The sequence below is a fragment of the Papio anubis genome, chromosome X, assembly GCF_008728515.1.
Source record: "Papio anubis isolate 15944 chromosome X, Panubis1.0, whole genome shotgun sequence".
Classification (NCBI taxonomy): domain Eukaryota; kingdom Metazoa; phylum Chordata; class Mammalia; order Primates; family Cercopithecidae; genus Papio; species Papio anubis.
The window spans coordinates 84538628-84550299 of NC_044996.1; the positions used below are offsets into that span (position 1 = coordinate 84538628).

Below are 11672 nucleotides of genomic sequence, written 5' to 3' on the forward strand. Positions count from 1 at the left end.
ACAAAGATGGGGAAAGCAGGGCAGAAAAGCTGGAAATTCAAAAAAATAAGAGCGATTCTCGGCAAAGGAGCGCAGCTCATCGCCAGCAACGGATCAAAGCTGGACGGAGAACACTTTGACGAAAGTTGAGAGAAGAAGACTTCAGTCCATCAAATTTCAGAGCAAGGAGGAATTACGTACCCAGTGCAAAGAAACTAAAAATCTTGAAAAAGTGGAAGAATTGATGGTTAGGAGTAATTAATGAGAAGGCCATAAACTAACAGACAGAGATGAAAACCATGAAACGAGAAATACGCGGATAAATGTACAAGCTTCAGTAATCCCACTGACCAACTGGAAGAAAGAGCATCAAGGATTGAGGATCAAAAATGAATGAAATGAAGCAAGGTAAGAGAAATCTAAAGCAGCATAAAAACAAATGAATACTGCAATCAGCATGGGATTATGTAAAAAGACCAAACCCACGCCTGCTGATTGGGGTACCTGAAAGTGAGGGGGAAAATGGAGCCAAGTTGGAAAAAAACACTTCAAGATATCGCCCAGGAGAACTTCCCAAACTAGTAGGGCAGGCCAACATTCAAATCCAGTGTTGCAGAGAATCCGCCACAAAGATAATACTCCCTCGAAGAGCAACTCCAAGACACATAATTGCCAGATTCACCAAAGTTGAAATGAAGGAAAAATCTTATGGGCAGCCAGAGAGAAAGGTCGGGTTACTCCACAAAGGGAAGCCCATCAGACTACCAGCAGATTCTCTCGGCAGAAAACTCTCCAAGTCAGAAGAGAGTGGGGGCCAATATTCAACATTCTTAAAGAAAAAAGAATTTTAAACCCAGAATTTCATATCCAGCCAAACTAAGTTTCATAAGTGAAGGAGAAATAAAATCCTTTACAGATAAGCAAATGCTTCAGATTTTGTCACCACTAGGCCTGCCTTTACAAGAGACCCTGAAGGAAGCACTAAACATGAAAGGAACAACTTGGTACCAGCCATTGCAAAACATGCCAAAATGTAAAGCATTCATTGAGGCTAGGGAAGAAATTGCATCAACTAACAAGCAAAATAACCAGTTAATACCTAATAGCAGGATCAAGTCTACACATAACAATATTAACTCTTAATGTAAATGGACTAAAATGCTCCAATGAAAGACACAGACTGGCAAACTGGATAAAGAGTCAAGACTCCATCAGTCTGCTGCATTCAGGAGACCCATCTCACATGCAGAGACATACATAGGCTCAAAATAAAGGGATGGAGTGAAGATTTACCAAGCAAAATGGAGAACAAAAAGCAGGGGTTGCAATACTAGTCTCTGATAAACAGACTTTAAAACCATCACGCATGAAAAGAGACAAAGAAGCCATTACATAATGGTAAAGGGATCAATTCAACAGGAAGAGCTAACTATCCTAAATATATATGAACCCAATATAGAGCATCCAGATTCATAAAAGCAATTCCTTAGGAGACTTAATAAAGAGACTTAGACTCCCATACAATAATAATGGAGACTTCTAACACTCCAATCGTCAACATTAGACAGATCAACGAGACAGAAAGTTAACAAGGATATCCAGGAATTGAACTCATCTCTGCAGCAAGCAGACCCACACAGACATCTATAGAACTCTCCATCCCAAATCAACAGAATATACATTCTTTCAGCACCACGCCATACTTACCCAAAATTGACCACGCACTGGAAGTAAAGCACCTCAGCAAATGCACAAGAACAGAAATTATAACAAACTGTCTCTCAGACCACAGTGCAATCAAACTAGAACTCAGGACTAAGAAACTCAATCAAACCGGCCAACTACATGGAAACTGCAGTAACCTGTTCCTAAACGACTACTGGGTACATCACGAAATGAAGGCAGAAATAAAGATGTTCTTGAAACCAATGAGAACAGCATACAACATACCAGAATCTCTGGGACACATTTAAAGCAGTGTGTGTAGAGGGATATTTATAGCACTAAATGCCCACAAGAGAAAGCAGCAGGAAAGATCTAAAATTGACACTCTAACATCACAATTAAAGAACTAGAGAGAAGCAAGAGCAAACACATTCAAAAGCTAGCAGAAGGCAAGAAATAACTAAGATCAGAGCAGAACTGAAGGAGATAGAGACACAAAAAACTCTCCAAAAAAAATCAATGAATCCAGGAGTTGGTTTTTGAAAAGATCATCAAAAATTGACAGACCACTAGCAATACTAATAAAGAAGAAAAGAGAGAAGAATCATATCGACGCAATTGGGAAAATTGATAAAGGATATCACCACCGACTTCACAGAAATACAAACTACTCATCAGAGAATACTATAAACACCTCTATGCAAATAAACTGGAAAATCTAGAAGAAGTGGATAATTTCCTGAGACTTACACTCTTCCAAGACTAAACCAGGAAGAAGGTGAATCCCTAACAGACCAATAGCAGACTGAAATTGAGGCAAGAAATTAACATATCACCAACCAAAAAAAGTCCAGGACCAGATGGATTCACAGCCACCCTACCAGAGATACAAGGAGGAGTTGTGTACCCATTCCTTCTGAAACTATTCCAATCAATAGAAAAAGAGGGAAACCTCCCACCATTTTATGAGGCCAACATCATCCTGATACCAAAGCCTGGCAGAGATACAACAAAAAGAGAATTTAGACAAATATCCTGATGAACATCGATGCAAAATCCTCAATAAAATACCGGCAAACCGATTCAGCAGCACATCAAAAAGCTTATCCACCATGATGAAGTGGGCTTCTTCCTGATGGCATATTCAACATTCAAGAATCAATAAACATAATCCAGCATTAAAACACGAACCAAAGACAAGAACCATGATTGAGTCTCAATAGATGCAGAAAAGGCTTGACAAATTCAACAGCTCTTCATGCTAAAAACGCCAATAAATTCGGGTATTACGGAACGCACTCAAAATAAGAGCTATTTATGACAAACCCACAGCCAATATCATAGTGAATGGGCAAAACTGGAAAAATTCCTTTGAAAACTGGCACAAGACAGGATGCTCTCCCCACCAATTCCGCCCACAGAGTGTTGGAAGTTCTGGCTAGGCAATTAGGCAAGAGAAAGAAATCAAGGGTATTCAGTTAGAAAAGAAGAAGTCAAATTGTCCTCTTGCAGATGACATGATTATTGTATATTTAGAAAACCCCATTGCCCTCAGCCCAAAAATCTCCTTAAGCTGATAAGCAACTTCAGCAAATTCTCACCATACAAAAATTAATGCAAAAATTACAAGCCTCTTATACACCCTCAGTAACAGACAAACAGAGAGCCGAATCAGAATGAACTTCCATTCACAATTGCTTCAAAGAGAATAAAATACCTAGGAATCCAACTTACAAGGGATGTAAAGGACCTCTTCAAGGAGAACTACAAAGCACTGCTCAGTGAAATCATGAGGACACAACAAATGGAAGAACATACCATGCCTGGCGGATGTGGGAAGAATTAATATCGCGGAAAATGGCCATACTGCCTGCTGCATTTATAGATTCAATGCCATCCCCATCAAGTTACCAATGAGTTTCTTCACAGAATTGAAAACTGCTTTAAAGTTCATATGGAACCAAAAAGAGCCCACATCTCCAAGATAATCCTAAGTCAAAAGAAGAAAAGCTGGAGGCATCACGCTACCTGACTTCAAACTATACTACAAGGCTACAGTAACTGTAAAAACAGCATGGTACTGGTACCAAAACAGAGATATAGACCAATTGAACAGAACAGAGTCCTCAGAAATAATACTCACACATCTACAGCCATCTGATGTTTGACAAACCCAGAGAAACAAGCAAGAAATGGGAAAGGATTCTCTCATTTAATAAATGGTGCTGGGAAAATTGGCTAGCCATAAGTAGAAAGCTGAAACTGGATCCTTCTTACTCCTTATAATGGTAATTAATTCAAGATGGATTAGAGACTTAAATGTTAGACCTAATACCATAAAAATCCTAGAGGAAAACCTAGGTAGTACCATTCAGGACATAGGCATGGGCAAAGACTTCATGTCTAAAAACACCAAAAGCAACAGCAGCAAAAGCCAAAATTGACAAATGGGATCCATTAAACTAAAGAGCTTCTGCACAGCAAAAGAAACTACCATCAGAGTGAACAGGCAACCTACAGAATGGGAGAAAATGTTTGCAATCTACCCATCTGGACAAAGGGCTAATATCCAGAACCCGTAACAACTCCTCAAACAAATTTACAAGAAAAAATAAACAACCCCATCAACAAGGGCAAAGTATAAGGAACAGCCATTTCTCAAAAGAAGACATTCATACAGCCAACAGACACATGAAAATGCCCATCATCACTGACCATCAGAGAAATACAAATCAAACCACAATGGGATACCATCTCACACCAGTTAGAATGGCAATCAATAAAAGTCAGGAAACAACAGGTGCTGGAGAGGATGTGGAGAAATAGGAACACTTTTTACACTGTTGGTGGATTGTAAACCAGTTCAAGCATTATGGAAATAGTATTGCTATTCCTGAAGATGCTTAGAACTAGATGTACCATATGACCCAGCCATCCCATTACCGGGTATATATCCAAGGATTATAAATCATGCTGCTATGAACACAGGACACGTGAGTGTTATTGCAGCACTATTCACAATAGCAAAGACTTGGAATCAACCCAAATGTCCATCAGTGACAGACTGGATTAAGAAAAATGCGTGGCACATATACACCATGGAATACTCATGCCGCCATAAAAAGGATGAGTCAGGTCCTTGTAGGGACATGGATGCAGCTGAAACCATCATTCTTAGCAAACTATCACAAGAACTGAAAACCAAACACCGCGATATTCTCACCATAGGTGGAACCGAACAATGAGATCACTTGACTCAGGAAGGAACATCACACACCGGGCCTATCATGAGGGGAGGGGAGGGATTGCATTGGGGAGTTATACCTGATGTAAAATGACTGTGCTGGATGGGTGCAGCGACACCAACATGGCAAGCATACATTTGTAACAAACCTGCACGTTATGCACATGTACCCTGCAACTTTAAAAGTATAATAATAATAAATAAATTTTAAAAAAAAGAAAAAAAAAAAAGGAAAATTAATCTTAAAAAAAAAGAGAGAGAAAAAAAGAGAGATCCAAATAAATAAAAGCAGACATACAAAAGGAGACATCGGAACTGATACCACAGAAAGTCAAAGGATCACTAGAAGCCACTGTGAGTAACTATAAGCCAATACATCAAAAAACATAAAATGAATGGATAAATTACTAGACTCATACAGCCTATCAGGATTGAATTATGAAGAAATCGAAAACCTTAACAGACCGATAATAAATAATGAGATCAAAGCTCTAATAAAAGGCTTTCTAGGAAAGAAAAGCCTGCTACCCAATGGCTTCACTGCTGAATTTTATAAAACTATTAAAGAAGAACTCATACCAATCCTAATGAAACTATTCCAAGAAATAGAGGAGAAGAGAATACTTCCAAATTTATCTACAAGGCCAATATTACTTTCATAACAAAACCAAAGACACATTAGAAAGAAAAAAAAAAAAAAACCCCTACACATCAATATCCCTGATAAACATTGGTGCAAAAATCCTCACAAAATACTATCAAATTGAATTCAACATTTCTCATGGCCAAGTTGGTTTATCCCTGGTATACAAGGTTGGTTGAACATATGCAAATAAAACAATGTGGCACATCGTATCAACAGAATGAAGGACAAAAACCATGTGATCCTTTCATTTGATGCTGAAAAAGCATTTGATAAAATGTAATATCCCTTCATGATAAGAACCCTCAAAAAACTGGGTAAATAAGGACCATACCTCAACCCAGGAAAAGACATATACAACAGAGCCACAGCTAGTATCATACTGAATGTTAAAAAAATGAGGTCAGCTGCTTGCCAGCAGTATCTCCAGCATGCCTGGTCCGACCCCCAGTGGTACTAACGTGGGATCCTCAGGGCTCTCTCCCAGCAAAGCCGTGGCTGCCCGGGCGGCGGGATCCACTGTCTGGCAGAGGAAAAATGCCAGCTGTGGGACAAGGAGTGCAGGCTGCACGACCTCAGCAGGCACCGGGGGGATGTGGCATTCTACACAGAAGATTCACCTGGCTCAGTTACCCTGTTCCAGTATTGGTTGGTGAGTCTTCTGTTCATCGCTTGCATTATGTTGCACATTTGGGGCAAGTACACTCGCTCATAGATTCAGTTACATCCATCTGTCATCTGAAGAAGGAGGAAAACTGCAACATTTCTGGACCAAAAGTATAGCGACTATCTGTTCATGAGAGAAATTTCTGTAAGCTTGCTGTTTTACAGGGATTATCAATAATTGATTTTGAGGAATCAGTTTTTTCTATGGCTAATAAACTTTTTAATCTTACACTAAAAAATGAAAGAATTTTTTTCTAAGGTCAGTAACATAACAAGGATGCTCACTCTCACCATTGTTAGACAACATTGTACTGGAAGTCCTAGCTAGAGAAATCAGGACAGAGAACAAAATAAAAGTCATCCAAATTTGAAAGAAAGTAGTCACACTATCCTTATTTGCAGATGATGTGATCTTATATTTGGAAATACCTAAAGACTATGGCAAAATACTGTTAGGACTGGCAAACAAATTTGGTATAGTTGCAGGACACATAATCAACACGCAAATATCGGTAGCATTTCTGTATGCCAATGGTGAATGATCTGAAAAAGAAATCATGAAAGTCATCCTGTTTAAAATCACTACAAATAATATTAAATACCTAGGGTTTAACTTAAGCTAAAAACGAAAGATTTGTATAATAAAAACTATAAAATATTGATGCAAGAAATTGAAGAGGACACAAGAAATGGAAAGATATTTCATGTTCATGGATTGGAAGAATCAATATATTTAAAATGTCTATACTACTCAAAGCCATCTACTGATTAAATGCATTTCCTATCAAAATACCAATGACATTTTTTATTGAAATAGAAAAAAAAATCCTAAAATATATACAATACCACAAAAGACCCAGAATAGCCAAAGCTATCCCAAGCAAAAAGAACGAAACTGGTGGAGTCACATTACCTGACTTCAAATTATACTGCAGAGCTACAGTAACCAAAATAACATGGTACTGGCATAAAAACAGACACATACACTACTGAAATATATTAAAGAACCCACAGACAAATCCCTGCATGTACAGTGAAGTCATTTTTGACAAAGGTTCTAAAAACATACATTGGGGAATAGACTGTCTTTTCAATCAGTTGTGCTGAGAAAACTGGATATGAATATGCAAAAGAATAAAACTAGTTCCCTATCTCACATCGTATACAAAAATCAAATAAAAATAAATTAAAGACTTAAATCTAAGACCTCACACTCTTAAACTACTAAAAGAATATGGGGAAACTCTTCAGAACATTAAACTGGGAAAGGATTTCTTGAGTAATATCCCACAAGTACAGGAAACCAAAGCAAAAATGGACAAATGGGATCACAAACAGTCAAAAATAATTCTTCATGGAAAAGGTCATAATCAACAAAGTAAAGGAAAAACCTAAAAAATGAGACAGAATATTTGCAAACTATTCATAGGACAAGAGACAAGAATATATAAGAAGCTCACACAACTCCATAGAAAAAAATCTAATAATTTGGTTAAAAATGGGCAAAATATTTGAATATACATTTCTCAAAGGAATACATACAAATAGCAAACAGATATATAAAAAGACGTTCAACATCATTGATCATCAGATAAATGAAAATTAAAACTATAATGAGATATTATCTTACTCCAGTTAAAATGGCTTTTATTCAAAAGACAGGCAATAATGAATGCTGGCTAAGACGTGGAGAAAAGGGAATCCTTATACACTGTTTGGTGGGAATGTAAATTAGTACAACCACTATAAAGAACAGTTTGGGGGAATCCTCAAAATCTAGAAATAGATACACCATTTGTTCCAGCAGTCTTTTTGCTCAGTATTTATCCAAAATAAAGGAAATCAGTATATCAAAGAGGTTATCTACATTCCCATGTTTGTTGCAGCACTGTTCACAATAGATATGATTTGGAAGCAACCTAAGTGTCCTTCGACACATGAATGGATAAAGAAAAGTGGTCCATATACATGATGTAATACTATTAATCCATAAAAAAGAATGAAATTCAGTCATTTGTAACAACACATTATGTTAAGTGAAATAAGCCAGGCAAAGAAGTTGGCATGTTTTCACTTATTCAATTGAGTTCATGTAGATAGATTGTAGAATGTTTGTTACTAGAGTCTGGAAAGTGTATCTGTGGCAAGGAGTGCAGATAAATAATGTGTACAAAAATGTAGTTAGAATAGATACAATTTAGTCTTTTATACCACAACAGGGTGAGTACAGTCAATGATAATTTATTGAAAAATTTAAGGTATCTGTAAGAGTATAATTGGATTTTTTGTAATGCTTGGAAAGGATAAATGCTTGAGGTGATGTATACCCCCATTTACCCCAATATGTTTATAATGCATTGTATGACTGCCAAAACAGCTCATGTACCCCGTAATAACATATACTATGTACCCACAGAAAATAAAAATGATAAAATTTAAATAAATCTCATATCTTGAAGGTCATATGACCAATTTCTCAGTGAAGCTACCTTCCCTCCCGAAGTATATGAAAATGTTCTGTGTATTTCAGTTCCATTCATAGTTTCTTCTCATTAACTTTTTTCTCACAGGATTCTTTGGTCTTTGAAACTCATGAATACATGTACATCAGAGCTGGGTGGCATTTAAAGAACACCTATTCCAACTTTCATTTTAATAGATAAAAAGATAGGGCAAGGAATTTGACCTCTTCTCAAATGATTTCCAGTTTCCAATCATCTCTAATAACCAAAAGTATTTTCTGTTTATCTGTGGCAGTTTATTAAGGTTAGATCTTACCAATGGTTTTAGGTTCCAAAGATCTGGGAGTAAAATCAGAAATTATCTAGTCCAGCAGGATAAACCCAAATCATCTAAGTAGATGTTTGTCTGACTTATTCTTTAACATTTTCAGTGATGACACTTATTTATTCCTCTTGACAGGTTATTCTTGTGTTTCCTCTTTCTTGTGTTCTGGTGCCTAGCAGAGTGCTTGACATATGGTAGATGGTCAAAAAATATTTCTTGAACATGTTTCTGGAGGGATCCTTATCTCCTTGTCTTTCTTTTTATTCACAAATTCTGCATGTATTTATCACTAGAATAGTACAAGAACTATTTGAAATTGGATAAATGGAGAAAAAGATGTATATTCACTCAGATTTCACTGTTGTAACATTAATGTTGATGAAATTTTGTTGTGTTGTTATCCAGGGTTTTGAAATACATTTCTATGTGTACATTATTTAAAATGCAAATAAGCTTTTCCATATATCTTACTAGTCCCTGTTTTCTCACTTTACTTTATCTTACAGATATTTTTCTGTTATTATATACTCTTTCACACCCATTATTTTTATTCCTGTGTCTTACTATTAATGTCCTTATTTGGGGGAATTGCCATGAAGTCCTCGTGTCCTGTGTTTTATTGCATCCTTTGCTCCAATATTACAAACAAGCACCAATAAATACCAGGCCACCTGAACTTTTTGACTACCACAACCACTTGCTTCCAAACATTTTTCTGACTATTTTCATGAAGTACAATATTCAGTGAAACTCATTTCTTCTTTCTCCTTATCCTTAAAGGCTCATATACATAATAAAGTGAGCTCTCACTGTTGTTCTACAAATACTATTATACACACTATATTTGTGTATTTATAGTTTAAATAAAACTAATTGAAACCCTGAAGTAGGAGATACTTAGGCGAATTCAAACATTAAGAAAATTCATAAATAGGAAAGCCTTTAAATCATAAAAAGTTAGAAGACCTTAAGGGTGGTGGTATATGTGTGTTGTGGTGGCACTATATAATGACTGAGAAGAAAAGCTAATTGCAGTTCACTTCCAGGCAGGGCAAGATGAAGAGAAGTGGCCAGCTCTTCTCTGGTCAATTTGGAAATATTTCCTGGAAACATTACCTCTGTCTACCATCACGTATTATTTTCGGCCTCAGACATTGAACATGTGGTTCTCTATGGGACTGGGTAACAAGGTGTGTGTGAGGATGAGCTTTTCTTATGTTAGATATAGTTTTGCAATATGATAAGGTTATTGAAAGAAATCAGTGTTATTTCCAGGAGTATTCTGAGAGACACTGTGTCATGGAACAACATGACTTTGATGAGATGGCACCTAGGATGTCCGAGTCAGTGTGGGACTATCAGAGGCTCCAAATGATGAGGACACAGAGAGGCAAGTAAGAGAGGAGCTGTAGACATGATTGATAAAGTGGGAAGATATGATTGGCAGGGAAAGATTAAAGAAGTTGTGTTACTCACTTAATGAGGAGGCACAGAGGATAGACCTCATATTCCTCTATAAATATCTGAAAAGTATTAACACTACTAGAAGGAAAACTTTTTCTGCAGTGGAGTAGGATTGGACAGCTAGGATTCATAGCTGGATGTAAAGGAAGATATTTAAAAGAACTGGTTTCCCTTGAGGCTGCTTAAAAGTGTTATTAAAATACTGACAACATATATAGCAAGGGCAATGATAAATGACAAGGGACACTGCCCTATTTTTCTGGATCAAGGTTTTTAAGGTTTGCTTCTGTGCCAGGCAATACTTGTTGTTGGGGTAACCTGGGAGTGGTAATGGGAAAGCCACGTCAATGAAGAATAAACTTGAGAGGCATGAGGTAGCTAATTACCAACTAGTAAAAAATTGTTTCAATGTTTTATAAATAAGTATGGCCATACAACAGAGGTTCTCAACTGAGGGTGGTTTTGCTCTCTAGGGAATATTTAGAAATATCTTCAGGTTTTTATAATTTAAAAAGTTTTTAATTTGTGCACATAGTAGGTTAATATGTTTATGGGGTACATGAGATGTTTTTATACAAGCATGCAATGCATGATCATCACATCATGGAGAATGGGGAATCCATTTCTTAATAATTCATATTTTAAATTTAAAACAACTCAATTACACTTTTAGTTATTTTTAAATGTAGAATGAAATTATTGACTACAGTCACTCTGTAGTGCTATAAAATAGTAGTTTTTATCATTTCTATATTTTGTACCCAATAGCCATCCCCACCTCCCTGAAAACCCCTATTACACTTCCCAGACTCTATTAACCATCCTTCCACTCTCTATCTCCATGAGGTTTTAGATCTCACAAATAAATGAGAACAAGCAATGTTTGTTTTTCTGTGCTTGGCTTATTTCATTTAACATATTGATCACTAGTTATATCCATGTTGTTGAAAATGACAGGATCTCTCTCTTTTTTTTTTTATGGCTGAACAATACTCCATTGTGTAGAAGTACCACATTTTCTTTATCCATTTATTTGTTGGGGGTATTGCTGTTGATGGACACTTAGATTGCTGCTAAATTTTAGCTATCGTGAACAATACTGTAACAAATATAGGAGTTCAGATATGTCTTTGAGATACTGATTTCCTTTGTTTTGGGTATATACCTAGCAGTGGGATTGCTGGATCATATGGTAGCACAATTTTTAGTTTTTCTGAAAAACCT

At 36.6% G+C, this 11672-nt stretch overlaps 1 pseudogene; it reads left to right on the top strand.

The window, feature by feature from the left end:
- The first annotated feature begins 5175 nt into the window (after positions 1-5175).
- Positions 5176-6246, top strand: LOC116272167 (annotated as a pseudogene).
- The last annotated feature ends 5426 nt before the right edge of the window (positions 6247-11672 follow it).